Source organism: Lonchura striata, chromosome 19 (assembly GCF_050655825.1).
Source record: "Lonchura striata isolate lonStrDom1 chromosome 19, ASM5065582v1, whole genome shotgun sequence".
In the NCBI taxonomy this organism is placed as follows: Eukaryota; Metazoa; Chordata; class Aves; order Passeriformes; family Estrildidae; genus Lonchura; species Lonchura striata.
The window spans coordinates 607,941-624,368 of record NC_140721.1 but is presented as its reverse complement, the minus strand read 5'-3'; the positions used below and the strand labels follow the sequence as shown (position 1 = coordinate 624,368).

The 16,428-nt window shown below is 47.2% G+C and overlaps 1 long non-coding RNA gene across 4 annotated transcripts in view; it reads right to left on the bottom strand.

Annotated features, from left to right (window-relative positions):
- Positions 1–16,428, bottom strand: part of LOC146765754 (uncharacterized) — a 67,654-nt gene that overhangs the window by 33,616 nt on the left and 17,610 nt on the right. The gene's annotated exons all lie outside the window — the stretch shown is intronic.

The window sequence follows — 16,428 nt, the reverse complement described above, 5'->3', positions numbered from 1 at the left end:
CGGCTGCAGCACAGGGGCTGCAGTGACCCAGCTGCAGTGACACCGGGACAGGAAGGACCAGCCCCTGCGACTGCTGGCCCTAGTGCTGCCCCTTGGTGTCCCCAGTCTCGGGGTCCTCATCCCTATGGTGAGATGGAACTCCACGGAACTCCCTGTCCTCTGCACACAGCAGTGATGCCTTTGGTTGCTTTGATGTTAGCAGCAGGAGACATCACAGCAGTGCTGAGATGCTTATTATCCCCTTGGGTTCTTTCCTTTTATTCGTCATGGGTTTCAGCCTGTTGTATAATATACATTTTTCAAGTTAAGCATCAAAACAATGAATACAAATGAGCGAGGAAGTGTTCACTTGCTGAAGGAGGAGAATTACTAAGAGCAACACTGTGCAGTATTATAATGCATTTCCACTACTACACCATTTGTATTAATGTATTAGAGACATCTACAAAGACAAATTGCAGCTTAGTTCAAAGGGAAGAACACTCAAATGCCTGTAAAACGCTGTAGGCTGCTCTCAGAGATGCTCTCCCTGAAACAACATTTGGATTTCAGATCTCTCCTGGCATCAAGGACAATATGCTCCTGCTCCCCCTTCCCAGCCACATTGGTTTGTGACAGCACGTGGGTGCCCACAGGCCCTGAGGGGGCTGGCCACTGTCCCCAGCCCAGGGACACTGTCCCCAGCCCAGGCAGTGCCTGCCTCTTCAACCCTCACTGGCCTGGATGCTCGGCCAGCCATGGGCAGAACTGATAGCACTGGCTTATCCCAGTGAAGACTTTCTTGCTGAATATAAAGTAGCACCAAAAGCTGCAGGAAGGAACCTTCCCACCCCTTCAGCATTTGCAGTTCTGAATTTCCCAGCGAGAATGGACAAACAGCCCCTCAGACCATGGGACACAGGACTCTCCCTCGTTCCACAGCCCTGCAGTGGCTCAGGAGCAAATGCATCGTTTTGGAAGTGCCATTTCTCACCAGCACCAGGGACCCTGCAGATAAAGAGCAGTAAACCCAGGCTGTGAACACAGAGGTCACTCAGTGCAATGAGATCTCTGGGTAAGATGAATCAGATGAGCCATTTTCAGGACATTAAGATTGTTTACAAATCCAGACATTTTTTATTTAGTTTTGAATGAATTTGTGTATGTATTTTCTTTTGCCCTCTGCAGGAACAGTCATCCTTTCTGATCTTCCATCTCTGCCTGGCATATGGTATTTTCATCTTGCTAACAGGATTACATTTACCCTGCCAGGCTATAACAGGCACCCAGTTTTGTTCAGAATTCCACTGCTTCTCTACCAATGTGCTGCTATTAGCAAATGTCAGCCCTGGAGCAGGGAGGTGTGAGAGAAAGAAAGAGTAAAACAAGAAAGAGGAGGGGGAAATGAAAGAAAAGGAAGAAGAGTGTTAACAGCAGCTGTTGGGAGCACAGAGTCGCTGGTGAGCTGCTGGGGCTGGAGTCACCTGCAGCACCGTGCTGTGAGGGGCAGGGAGAGGGGAGCCTCTGCACAGCCCCGTTCTCACCCTGCTGGGGCTGAGCATCACCCGCAGCGGCCTGGGGAGGGCAGGGAGGGCAGTGGGACCTGGGGCCACTCAGTGCTGCACATCCTGAGACGGGGCTGGTGGGAGCCACCAACCAAATAAACTGCTTATTCCTCCTGGCTATCTCATGTTCATTTAAAAAGCAGAAAACCAGCTTTGTTATTCCTTAGGGTGTCATCTCCCTCAGTGTTTGTGCCAGTTAAAGGGGACAGGATGAATTCAACCAATCTACAAGTACATGTATCCAGATCTGTTTGCTGTGTGCCAGGTCTCCTCATCACCTGGGATCACCCTCACTGCAGGTACCATTATGGCCACATGGAGACACATCTCGTTTACATGCCCATCCCTTCCCTGTACATCTTGAAAGAATAATTAATTAGTTCAGATGATAAAGCACCGTGGGGAAGGAGAATCAAGGTTAATAACGTATATTAATAAAATATCAGCAAGGAAAAATGACTAGCTGTGTCCCAGCTAAGCCATCTCCACGGCCATAATCTGTCCCTGTCTTTGAAAGTGGTTATATCTCAATAGATCAGGAGGGAAAACTAATGGAGATGAAATAACACTGCAAGGTTTCAGCTCCACATGAATGCTCTGCTTGCTGCTCCAGTGGCAACAACCTGATGTGCAAAGGAGCAAACCGGGTGGCTGGCAGCGCCCTGGGAGCTGTTCCCAATATTTGCTCTGAGGGAGATTCCAGCCTGGTGCAAATGAGGGACAAGGACAGCCCCCTCCACGCTGTTGCCAAGGTCTAGCCCGGGCACAGTGATGCACACACCAGCCTTCAGTTCTAGGTTTGGGTTTGCAGAGCGGGAAATAGCGAGCTGCCCGAGAGCTGTGGTTGTCATGCTGCCTCAAAACATCACCCAAATTCCCCTTCTAGCTTGTTTAAATACATCACTTTATCATTCCCAGTAAGTTTCCCATTAAGTGTTCCCATCAGCAGAGAAACCATGGAATCACACCATTTATCTGAGGTTTCATCACCGCCCCAACTAATTACCTGTCCCCAAGCCATGAAGCAGCCAGAGAAGCAATACAGGCACCTTCTGTGACAGGCAGGTGAGGAAAATAATTTTATCTTCACTGCTGCCTCTCATTCTTACCCAGCAGAGAAGCTGAAGGGCAGGAACACCACCACCACCAGCAACAACAGGAAATGCAAAGTCTGTGGAGAGGCATCCGCAAACTGCATTTACCCATTAAATTGCACCATCAGAAGGAAAACTGAAATTCATCTCACCAAAATAAGAGGAAGGCCTCAATCCAGAATTTACTTTCTAGAGCCAGACCCCAGACCCCAGTCTCCAGCAGCTGGTAGGGGCAGGGTTTGGATGCACTGCCAGCCTAAGGGGATTGATTTGGACATTATAGGAATGGCAGCTCCTCCCCAGTGCAAGTAAAGCAGGAACCTGCTCTGTTCTCTAGCTGCTATTGATTTATAACACTTCAGAAACCTCTCACTATATAGTCTTTTAATGCTGAGCTGTGAAATGAAAAGACATTTTCACACCATTAAAGGGAGGTTAATGTAAGATGAAAAAGAGAATATTTGCATTTAATGAGTGAATTTGAAGAGCTTGGCTGGATTTCTTGCAGGCTGTCCCTGGAAAGCTGATTCCCGTATGGAGAAAAGTTTCTTCTTAAAAGCGTGTTCCTCCCCTCTCCAATCCTAAAGCAAAGGACACTTTTAAAGTACCATACTGAAATACCTATGGTTTCAGAATAAGAAATAACAGCTCCAGAGAATCAGAGGGTGGGAAAGCACAAGGAACCTGGCAGGGAGATGACATACATGTGGCTGCTTGTGAGATTTATATGTTTCTTTTCCCAGTTTTCCATTTTTCTCAATTCCAGGTGCTGCAGCACAGCACCAATACATTAACTTTCTGTGTAACTGAATAACAGTAAATATTTCCTTTCCCATTGCTCCTCCATGGGAATGCTCCTGGAGCCAAGCTGTGTCAGGGACAGATGAGCCCAGCGGGCTGCCCAGGCCCTGCAGCCACAGGAGCAAAGGAGGGTCCTGGTGCCCTTAGCCCAGCCCTGGCAGCTGCACCATCACCTGACACACACACTTCATTTCGACCATCAGCAGCTCCTGAGCAGCATGCAACAGCTGGGAGCTCAGATTCCCACAGTGATCTATGCTCCCATTCGTATCTTTTGATATCTGGAAGCAGAGAATTTCAGCGAAAAAGGGCTTTCCGCTAAGATGACCATAAATCTCAATGTGTTTACAACAGAAGACTGACCAGAAGAGTTTATTAAATCTCTAAGGGATTTGATGTATATCAAACGGTTACATAAAGTCAATACTTTGGAAAGAACTAGACAATAAATACCCTACAAGAGGCAATATTTCTATCACAGAGAAAGCAATCACATAAAGATTAGGAGACCAATTTCAATACTGAATGTCAGTCTGCTGTAAGAAGACATTTATTGTTTTTCTGAGTTATCACAGAAGAGCGAGATAAGCCATAACAATATTCTGAGCCCAGCTAATCGTGCTATCAAAGTCAGAAATACTCTTTCACCTTTTAAAAATCACTTTTCTACTTTGCAAATATAAGGAACAACATCTTGAAGGTACAGGGGGAGGGAGGGGAGGAGATTTATCATGGTAGGTGGTGAAAAATCTGGAACTGCTGCCCCTCAGCTACAAACACAACTGAAGGTCCCTCTGCGGGTGCAGCCCACCCCATGGACCCTGATTCTGCTCCAGTTGCTACAATTGGTTCAAGGACCAAAGCATCACTTGGGACAAAGCTGGTCCTAGAGGAGGGTTTGGGAACTGTTTTTAATGGATAATAGACCTATGACAAAATATCAACTTTCAGCATGCAAAAATGCCACTTGCTTCAATTTGACAAAACAATCCCTACAAAGAGATTTTTCTTTTTACAGTTCAGATTAAAAGAAAGGAAAATCTCATCCAGTTTAATTTTAGCAGAAGCCAAAGAATAGATGTCACTGGGGAACAGTATTGACCCACTGATATTTCAAGGGCAACTGCTTGTTTCACTCTCCTGAGTGAAAAAATTTCCTGATTTCCCACTGTGAGGTCCTGCCTCCCCTATAAGCATTCTCCTCCCAGGGGTGCTGGTCCTGTCCCATGCCCAGCCTGGGCTGTGCCCAGAGCCCTGGCCCAAAGCAGCTCCTGCACAGCACTGCTGAGCTGAGCGTTGCAGCTTTGAGCTGCAGCTCTGCCCAGGGAGGGCATGTGCCACTGGCAGCAGTGCAGGTGCACTGTCCTGCCTCCCAACACTGCGGGAAGGATGTCAGACCAAGGACTAGGAGGTACTTGGTGGGAACGTGGGAACCTAGGCTATTCAAGCCTTAGAAGCTAACATGGAAACTGCCAGTAGTTCCATCCATGCTGGTGGGGCGAGTTTGAGAGTTTGGGTTTGTCCGGCTGAAGCAAACATTTCAAATTTGAATACCAAAATGGGAGCGTAAGAATGAATGTCATTTTTGCAGAGCACGTTCCCGTCAGCACTCAGCGCGGTGCAGGGCACGGTGAGCGGCACAGGGCACGGAGATAAGCCCTCTGCAGCAAGATTAGTGCCAGCCTAAGTGAGCACAGCCATTAATAATGACCCGCTCCAGAAGGGAATAATCAATTATCCTTATCATCCTCAGCTTGTATTTCTGGAAAGATGAATCCAGCAGATTGGTGTGTACAGGGAAGAAAGGAAATGACACGGAGCTGTTGCACATTGTTATCGAGAACTGAAATGCAGCGAGATGGAGGTAATTATCAGCAGTTTGAACACAACTGTACCAGATGCATCAAGGCTCTAACATTGAGCATCAGTGGGTAGGAGGTACAGGAGGTACCACACATGATTTTTTGTCCAAATCAACCTTTTTATCTCTTACAAAATTCACACAGCAGTGCTCAGAGCCCTGAAAATTCATTTGAGAAGAGCAGTAAATTAATTCTGCAGAGGTTATTCCTTCACTAAGCCCTGCACTTTTCCCTTGCCCCAGAAAGAACAGTGAGTGGCTTTCTGAGAAGTTAGTCTTGCAGTCTAATCAAGCCTGTTCTCTCTAATTGAAGTTAATCACAGGAAACAGGTTAGAGAGGATGGTCCTCTGAGTGGTGCCAATCTGAGGGGTCCAGTGATGTCACCTGGCACAAGCATTGAGGGGTCTTGCACTGGTTTTATTTCACCTGTTTGCCTAAGAACTGCTCTGTTCTGTTTCTAATAGAATAATAATCTGCACTCTTCTGGGGCTGGAGAAGCTGGGTTTCTGAGGGAATATGACAGCATCTTTACTAGTTTATGGCAGAAAAGAAAAGGCACTTAAGGGGATTTTGTTTGTCACTTGAAAATTAGCCTAGAGGAAAAAGAATCTTCAATTCAAATGTAATTAAAAACTGATAAACCAAAAGCCTTGTAGTGGCTCTGTGAAGTCCCATTCTTACAGTACAAGAACATGGCCCTGATAAGCAACAAGAAGAAAATAAACAAAACAGATTTAAAGCAAAAACCTGAACAGAAATGGGCCAAACTGTAATCCAGTGGCACCAGACCATTGCCAGAACAGAAATTGTCCCACTGTGCTTAAACAGGGGCTTTAAGGGAACTGCTGAGATGCTTCTGTACTATTGGCAATATCCCATTAAACTTACTGTCATTATTTCATCCATGTCTTTTGGTCAAGACCTCCTGCCCCCAAAGGGAGGGGACATGTCCCTGAGGTGCACACATCTCTCTGCACTGTCACACAGCACTGAGCTGGGGTAATTGCACATAGCCAAGGTCAGCTTTGTTCCCTAAAACATTAGAGCATGTTCATAAACAGCTAATAAACCCACAGATGAGTGATGACTTGGCGCAGGAGGAGAGAGGTCAGTGATGCTCAGCTGCTCCAGTCTGCTCCAGAAAGGGAAAGCAGCAAGTTCCCAGGGTGGTTTTGGGGATGTCACTGGTCTTACTGGAGCTGCTGTGGGAAGGGTTGACACGACCTGTGCACTCAGCCCTTAGAGGCATGTATGTGAACATGACCCACAGCAGCAAATCTCTGAGGCCAGAGTGTATGGCTTCACTTTACCAGCTGGACCAATTTAATTAACTATGGGAACATTAATTATTGGCTATTGCTGTTTTTATTTCAGAAAAACCAACTGGCATTTCACCAGGTCAATATAATGCAAAATAGCCACTAACACCAGCCTGAGCTCAGGCCCCAGATGCTTTAGATTGATGGTAATTTCTCTGCAGCTCTTACTGGCAAAGAACAATTTTTAAAATGGTCCTAAATACCAGACCAGCCAGAGGAATGACATTTCTCCAGATACTTAAGACCTCCTGTTTACCAGCCTCTGTAGCATGTGATATACATGGCTGTACATTTTCTGTCACCAGTGATTTATGAACAAAACACATTGTCCAAATAAGCTTAATGCATAAAGCACTGAAGCATTCTGTGACATGGTCTTGAGGCAGCAATTGCCTCCTCTACCTTTGGACCTCCTGCTCCATTCTGAAAGACTAGAGGGGCTGCAGGCAGCAGCCATCTGTGTCCCCATCACTGGGCTACTCAGGACAGGGAGGAATTTCACTCTGCCTGTGGCAATGCCAGGAAGTCATGTCTCTATTACAAATGCAGGCCAAGAACTACCCTGACTTTATAGATGGTTTAGGCTCAACAATGTATCAGAATGAAAAAAAATGATGAGAGTAATTCCATGACTTTGTGGTTCTGATATTATGGTTTTAAACTCTTGGCCTGGCTTGAACAGCTTCTAAGTTGCACCAAAAAAATCTTTCAGAGATAAAGGAAAAGTCAAAAGAAAACTGGTATTGAAAGCAGGGGGATGATGGAGCTTGGGTGGCTCTTGTGCAGCATTTGGACCTGGAAACGAACTGCCCCTGGTTCTGGGTTCCTTTTCCTGCTGATGGCCTCCACAGCTCCCACAGACCAGGAACAACTGGAATGCCACACACAATCACCTGCAGCCCCCACACTCTGCCTCCACTTTCCCTTCCCATTCTGAGGCTGCAGAGACCCACGTGGGGTTTGCAGAGGATCCAGCCAGCTCTCATCACCTCCTGTCCACCTCTCCCACTAATGGACACAGTACAGCCATTTCCCCGAACTCCTGCATTTTTCTTCCCATGATTATCTTCTTTAAAAAGGCACAAATTGAAAATGAGATGCAGAGCCAGCGGGCTCTTTTGAGCTATGGTTATTAGCTGTGTGGAGGATGAAAGTGGTACGACTCCCCAGATAAATATATAGTTCATTAAAAGTGTTCGGGATCACTCTATTCTGCTGATCAAAAGCCTAAATCATACAGTTAGCAACATTAAGGAGCTGTATTATGATTTGAGTTATATCTGGATAAACTCACTCGAGGACCGAGGGAAGCCCAGCGGCGCTGGGAGCCCGGCAGTCACACTGTGGCTGCAGCTCTGATCCCAGCACATCAGCCCAAGGCAGGATTTCATCCCATTTTCAACAGCTGAAAACCACTCTGGCTGTTTGGGAGCAGCAGACTGCACGCGAGTAGGTGCTTTATTCCTCAAACCACAGCTGTCAGGTTCCTCTCAGGTTTTAACTGGGCAACAAACCCAACCAGCACTGCCCAGTTTCAGAGGTATTTTTAAAATCACATCAGAGCTCTGTTTTCCTTAGAGTCCCTGTGGAATGCTGTGAGTCTGAGGAATGGGCACATCCTTGCCAACTCTTACAGTGTGTTTGTGCCGAGGAATGTGCGAGTCTGGAGGGTGCAGGGAGGCTGCAGACTGGCTTTGCAGTCACAGGGCAATGAGGTGCTTAATGCCACAGTTCTGGGCTTACTGCAACCACAGATATGAAATACTGATTCTGGAGAAGAGCTGCACATTGATTTACTCAGTGTTACCAACGCTAACCAAAGGTGGTTGTCCCATCCCTTCTGTGAAACTACTTCTTTTATTAAGCACACAGCTTAATACAAACCCACAAATCCTCTGCATGACCAGGCTCCAGCCCTCTCAGGCAGAGACCTCTGCAAAGTCCAGCCTGACCTCCTAAGTCTTGGCTCAAAACCTGCCACTTTCTGATTTCCAATCATTTCAAATTTGGCTCAATAAAAGCTATCTGAGACTCAGGATATGAATACTTATGACAAATTTCGCATCCAAATGATATCTCAATCAGTCAGTTTTAAAGAGAGCACAAGTCTCTTGTTCAGCTTCAGGCTTTGGCAAGGACACCACAGAGTCCAGGTGAGCTGCTCCTTAGGAGGTGGTGAAGGAGCGCTGGGTCTCAGCACCTGTGGCAGCTCCTGTGTCACTCCTCTGCCACCTGAACAACTCACCATTGTGCTCACCCGTCTCAAACAGGGCTTGCTCCTCTTTCCTGGCTGCCCTCACAGCACAAGCCCTATGCTCTGACAACTGGATGTTCCTGCTTACCCCACTGCTCCTCCCATGGAAGCAGCTTCACAGCTGAAGGAAGTTCTGCATTTCAGAGTGTTGCAATTCAACAACAGGCATGCTAATCCATAGCAGGAGAGCACCAGTTTGAGACTGTCGTTCCCCCCTTCCCTCTCTGGGAGTTCTTGGCCAGCCACTAATAAATTAAACTTAGCACCTCCTTTGACTAAGATGGATGGCAAGCTTAAGTGATATCCACTGAGCAAATGGCTGATTTGTGTATTCTTCCATTCAGGATTAGGCTAATAAGATGTTCATTTATGAATCTATTACTCAGTCATTTAACTGCTTAAAAGAAGAGGACCGGGCAAATTTCACTATCCAGGAATTGATTTCCATCTTTTTAGGCCAAATTTTAGTGGAGGGTTTGCAAAGGTAATTTAGTGGGACATATCAAAACATCTTTAAGATGAAAGAGTAGTTTAAAATATAATAGAAAAACTCGGGGTGCTTGAGGCCTCCAGGTTTAAGGCAGCCCTGCTCCTCCCCACCTGCCATTTTTTGTGATTCCTGGAAGGACCCACACTCAGGGTATTTTAGACTGAGAGGTGGAAAGGGGCTTCCAATGACCTGGAGACCTCTGGGAACTCCAAACTGTAGCAGCCTGGTGCAGGGCTGTCCCCAGGCAGAGCAGGTCCCTGCAGGGCTGTTCCCAGGTGCTGCACGATGCAACCTGCACCTGCTGCAGCCCTGAAGAGCAGTCAGAACATCGGGCTTTCCCAGCAGCATCAGCACCTGCCTCCCTTACTGCCTGCCATCAGCAGGAGGGAGAAGGTTTGTACATCCCTGCTCACACCGCTGGGGCACTGCTCAGCTCAGCGCCCATCCTGCCAGAGGGCAGGGAGTGCTATCTACTCTGGTCCTCGACTCAGAGACTTCTGGGGACAAGAGGAAACTCCACAGCAGATTTTTCAAAATGAAGACTTGCAGTCACTAATCATCCACACCCAGTCTATGGAGGCTTTGTGTCCAGAGAAACAAACCAGCACCCTGGCATCTGCGCCGCCAGCCGCTGGGCTGGCATTAATTCAGGCAAGGAAATGCTTTCTGCTTGAATTAAAATAAAAATCATCAGCTGCCTGGTTCTGCTTAATTATACCAGGAAATAACTAAAGACACTGGTATTTAGGCTGCTGTCATTAGGATTCAGGATGAGCAAGCATTCCTGCACAAGCAGGTCTCCACTGCTCTGTCCTTCCCAGCCCCATGCTTGTGTTCCTAACTCACAGCCAAGGTGCTCGCCCACCAGCCAGGGCTGGGCTTAATGGCTTTACCCAGTGCTGCTGCAAGCTGACAGCATCCACCTTGCTGAGCCCTTCAGGGCACCAAAGACTGAGCTCTAACACACTGGTCACTTGGGGAACAGCTCATTACCCAGGATTTTGATAACACTGCTGAGTGTTGGAGACAGGAACATAATTATCTTCCAACCCGGATTTACCAGTGCTCTTGTCCTCTTGCCTCACTGAAGCACAAGCTCTAATGGAGCACTCTGCCGTGTGAGATCGCTGGTGCCTTCACAGAGACAGAGAACAGGAGGGCACACAAGAGTGCTTAATTTATACTTCATCTATTGGATCTTGGTTAATTTAATAGGTCCTTACATTCATACAACAAATTATCCCTCCAGAAAACAGAGCTGGTGCCGGGATATAACTGTTTCCTTTAATACACCCACCAACACCATGAAAACCCACCTATGTGTGTGCTGTCAAGCACTCCACATTAAAAGGAATTCTCATGCACATCAGTGCTTTGTCCCTCTCTGTGATGTGTCTTTTCATGCAGACTGTTAAGAAGAAAATACAAATATTTTGTCCAGAAGTCCACTTTCACCTGGTGGCACGATTTGTCTCCTGCCTGCTAAGAATAGCAGGGGTGATGGGATTTAGCACAGGGCCAGATGCACGGAGCAGAAGGCAATGCCCTGGCTCCCCGCAGGGAGGAGAGCTGCTGGAACCACTGGAGCAAGGACTCACAGCACCCTGTTCTTCTGGCCCAGCTTCCCCCATCAGGGTCCCTGCAGACTCTGGGCTCCACTGGGCACAGCTGAGCCTCTCTCCCTCCCAGGGCAGCTGCCTGCAGAGCCCAGAGGTGCCAGGGCACGGCCCCTCCTTGCCCAGAGCACAGGTCACGAGAGAGGAGCCCAGGCACCCACGAACAGCAAGTCCAGGCAGTCTGTCTGTCTGTCCACAGCCTCTGTGCCTGACCCCTGCACCCTGCTGTGCCTCCCCAGGGCAGCAGCCCAGCCCCAAAACAGCCCTGGGACAAACCCTTGCCGGGCTGCTTTCTCTGTGCATTCAGAATCCAGGGCAGGGCACTGGGCTGTGACATTCCTGTGTCTCTTTTGCGTAATGGATTCAGAAGTGGATCTATTTTTTATTGCGGAAGAATGTGTCTGGTTAATATATTGGCATCTTTGTCATGTACTGACATTTTGTGCACATTCACTGCCCACCTCAGGTACTGCTAGTAACCAAAGAACACTGTGGCCCTGTTTCACAGCACCAATTATGATCTTTCTCAGGTACTACTTGCTTCATTATCTGAGCGAACAGTTTTATCTACCAGGCAAAGCTTCCAAATTCACAGCTGGGTAGTTATAATCTTGAATATTTAGCTCAGCCATAATGGCAGCTAATATTCCTCTTAACTGCTGCTCTTAAACAGTTTCATCCTATCGTTGTTAATCACATTAAAAAGTATTGGATATATAATTTCCTTTAATTACATGAAAATATTGGTTGCTTCCTTTCTTTGGAGCGTTATGCATAGAGCAGCAGTGATTAATGCCAGGAGTTACAAAAGGCAGTCAGAGAAAGCTCCTAATTGTTGATTTATGCCCTAATTGGAAGACACCTGTTTTTTCCCATCCTTTTGATCTTTATGTTTGAGTCCAAAATTATTCTGCATGTGTCATCATTACATTAATCAATACAAGTTTTGTCCTCCACAAATCTGCCTAATTGCTTTTCTCATTTAGACAGTCATTTGCTAACAAACACTGTCACCCACTAACACCAACAGAAGGATTTACTTTGAGCAGATTTAGAAGGGGAAGGACATAATTGTTATGGGCAGTGAGCTTTTGGGACAAGACTTCAGATAGACAGCAGGGAAAGGAAAAACCAAGCAGTTAAAAAATAAGTAATTTTGCGTACAAAGTAAGATTTTCTATCCCCCATGTACACAAACATGGGCTTGGGTTTTCTGACTATGATTCCTGAGGTTTTGGGGTTTTTTTTGTTGGAGGCCACAAATGACACTGAGCCTTCTGTGGTAGTGTAATAGGAAGTGCCTAAAATGACAAATTATGAGGAAGAGTGTTTGTGACAGTGATAAAGGGAAACTTTAAGGCTTGTATTTAGATAAATTGGCTGGAAAATTTGATCCACACAGTCTTTCAAATACGATTATACAAACATAATTTGCATAAATATTATAATTAAAATTCTGCCTATGGCATAATAAAGAAGGGAAAATAGTATTAAATGATCAAGGCATTTGAATGTTTGAAATATCACTGTGTGATGTTTCATGCTATCCATTAAATAAGTAATTTATTGCAAAATCTATCAAAGTAAAAGGAAATTAAGTCAGATAAGGCTGGTTTTTTACTTTGCATGGTTTTTTTTCTGAGGATATCATTCCTTTCAGAGCACATTTGATTTTTCCAAGGTACTAACTCAGAGTAATTATAATACTAGATCTGCTCTAGGGCTGTGACTCTCCAGATGCTGTAACTGCAGCACATACTGATGCACAGCTTATGGCAGCAGGGCACAGGAACTTGCCATTCCTGGGTGGGAGTCCCATCCTGTGTCCTGCTCTGTGCCACCTCCTGCCACCTGGAATGGCAGCACAAAACTTGGCACAGCCTCAGGCGGGCAGCAGGGACACGGGCTGGCTGCTGAGGTGGTGTCCTGTCCCAGGACAGACCAGCCAGGCTGTGACAAGCAGCCTGTGCACATGTGGGGAGCACTTGCCAGGTGCCAGCATCCTCCTCTCCACGTGCCTCCACGCTGGAGCACTGTTACTTTCAGCTGCCTTTTCCAGGCTCTTCTACCCTGACACGTTTCATACAAACAACACATTGCCACACTGCTGAGCCCTGCTGGCTCTGGAGCACAGTCACAGGCTGCTGCGACTTCAGGCGCCCTTTTCTTCTGCACATGTGGACTCCCACAGCCCCTGGCAACCTGCTCTTCTTCTCTCTGTGCCTCTCCTTACCCTCCCTTTGCCCTCGGGTGGGCCAGCCCAGCACCACCTTCACTCTGGCACACTTCACACGGGCTGCCAAGAAAGGTTAACGAGGGATGCAGGCGGTGTGACGGGCACGGGAGGGATGGCAGCACCAGCAGCTCCTGATCACACACAGGAAGCGTTAAACATGGTTCTGAGCACCAAACCAAGCTGGTGGACAGCAGCAGCTGATGGCCAGCATCCCTGGCTGGACTGCCCACTGCTTGCAGGATGTGTCGGCCACCGGTGTCCCGCTCACAGGGACCTCCACGCCCAGCCCAGCCCACCGTGCCAGCTCCCAGCTCCTGCCAGGGGCAGGGACCACCTGTACTCGCAGCACGAACACCCCATTCAGAGAGCAGATCAGACTGGTTGTTTATTCTGTCTGTTGGCTTAACCTGGTGGAGACCCAAGGATGAAAGGGCAAGTAGGAAATGAGCTTTGAAATGCACAGGGAAACAGCCTTCCTTATCAGCCACCACTACTTCATCACTGCCACTGCGAAGATCCCTTTAAGTAAACAGTAAAGAAAAATAGCATGGTAAAGGAAAGAAAACTTACAAACAGTTTACTGAAGCGTTTAAACTGAACTGCTGCAAGGTATGTTGACTCTCTGATATAAATCCTCTGCCTTGTCCACCTCCAGGCCTGCAAACAAGGAAACCTTGCTCCTAACGTCACTTCTACTGCTGAAAATGTGACATCAATAAAATCCTGGTTTGTCAGTACAAATGGAATTTTAAATTGAATTCTTATCAAATTAGCCTTTCATCAAGGTCATGCAATATTGTGTGAATAACGTTTTGTGAGGCTGTGTACCTGGCTGCTGCCAGAGGTGAGAACAAGACAAATTCTAATGAGATTACCCAGCTGGAGCACTCAATAACAGGCAGTGGAGGAGATGGGGTGACATTAGGTTTAGTGATAATTTAAGTAAATGGCTACAGCATGCTTGAAGCACAATGCTTCACCCCCCATCTCGACTGAGCCCACATATGCAGTGGGGTCTGAGATCTCTCACAGGTCTCAGTAGCCCCAGAGCAGTCACAGCCCAGACATGTCAGAGCCAAATAGAATTTCCTGGATGAACCAGAATTAATTGTATATGCATCCCCTCTGCTGGCTCTGTGGTGCAATAAAACTTCCCTTCCTTTCAGGGGAATGATGTTTTGCAACAGCAGCTGGAGGGATTTTCCATCAGCCTTGTACACCGTGACCAAATTTGTGGGAAAAACCAGTTTTTCAGCACAAGGAGCTTGGCGCTCTGGGTGCTGGGAAGGAGCTGAGGGAGTCTGAGATGTGCAGAGGCGCTGCGAAGCAAGGACACAGCCTTGCTCCCTCATTCCAGGCTTGGCTGCAGAGCCCAGCTCCATTCAGACACTGCCTGTGGCATCGCCCAGCCAGGGGGGCCATCAGGCTGCCAGGAAGGGGTGACACTGCCCCGGCCCCTCAGCACCTGCTGTGCCAGCCCTGGGAACTGCAGGACCCATCTGAGGAAGCTGTTCCCACCAAGACGGAATAATCCTAATAAATAAATATGAGCTGCTGCTGCTATCCTTTTAGATAACATCTTCTGGAAATAACCTATGTGGATCAAATTGTACAATCAAGAAATGAACTATCCAGCTGCTAAAGCCTCCCTCCCAAATAACAAAATAGCTGCATATTTGACAACTAAAAAAAAATATTTCAGCAAACATAATAGAGAAGTTAATGATAATTAGGCTGGTATTTTATGCCGTAACACTCTTGAATACCTACAAAAATACAATATTTTCATCAAAAGATAATTGAAAAGATTATTTGGCTTATCTAAAATAAGTTTTTCCAAGTCTCAGCACATCTGTTACGAGAATTCCTGCAGATACATGGTGCAACACTGTTGGCTCAACAGACTGTTCATTACGTTGAGAAAAAGGTGGAAAACGACATGGAGGGTTTTGCTCATGACAGGTCCCTTTGACAGGAGACGGACATAACGACTATTTATGGGACCCGTGGAAAAATGGAAGTGGCTGAACGAGCCCAGGAAAGCAGCAGGCAGCTAAGCTGGAGCCCTGGCCAGGGCAGAGCAAGGGCTCTCCTCACCCCGGCACGAGTTGATGTGGAGCCTGCCTCTGACATTTCCTTGCAAACCCACACAATCTGCTCTTTGTTGCTAAGTTACATGTTTATCCAGCCCCACACAGATCCCTCCAGCGCCAAATGTAGCAGTCCTTTGGCAGATGCAGCTCCAGTGTTTGCTCTCCGTGAGGATTCAAGCTGAGAATTTGTTTTTAGTACGTGTTCTTGCTGTCTGATCTGCAGCTGAACCTCTGAAGTATGGACAGAGGAAATTAAAAGACACTTTCTGTCTTTGGCGGGGGCAGAATCTGGGCTCGACTGCAGCAACGTGATGCCAAGGGAGCCTGCCATACCAAAGGGCTGAGGATGCAGCCAAGGCATCAGTTCTGACAATATTTTGATATTTCAAAATTGAGCATTTCAAACTTGAGGGGCCACAAATTCCTTGTCTCTATCCTTCCCTGCTTGTCCCCCTCCCCAGACACTCTAGCTCTAGGCAGACTGAGCAAGACCTTTTGCTTTCAAGGAGGTCTGTACAGTGCTCTGGTGTTTGTACCCTCCAGCTCACAAGGGAGGGGGAAATGTCTTCATGCCTAGTTTTGGGGTCACTCGGTGCTCTGTCTTACGTGGATGTGTTCTACTACTCCAGCCACCTTGGCTGCACTCACTTCCCAAGCTTCTGTGGCCACAAGAAAGTTTCCCAGTGATCTCTGGGTGCTTTTGTGACCCAGGCTTTTTGTATGTCTCAGCATTTTAAAAAACATGTAGTCCTGTTCAACCCGCAGTTATGACTGACTGAGGAGAATCTGGAAAAGAGAAGTTTTACATGGGCTCTGGTATTCCAATCTCCAGTGCTGCTGTGCCCCAGCCCCAGAACACCAGTGTTACAAGCTGGGCACAAAGCAAGACAGAAGCAAAAGGGCCAGTGCTCAACCCTTCTTATGCCAGTGAAGCAGCATCTCATTATTCTGGGGCAGAAGGCCAGAGCTGGTCCTCAGCAGCTTCATCCCCAGCAGCTGCTCTGCTGGTACTAACTGGACTCCTGGCATGAACCAGGTTTATCCATGGGCTGCAAGGCCCATCCTCCACATTCAATATTCAGAATACACTAAGTACAACATTTGTGAAAATTGTCAAAT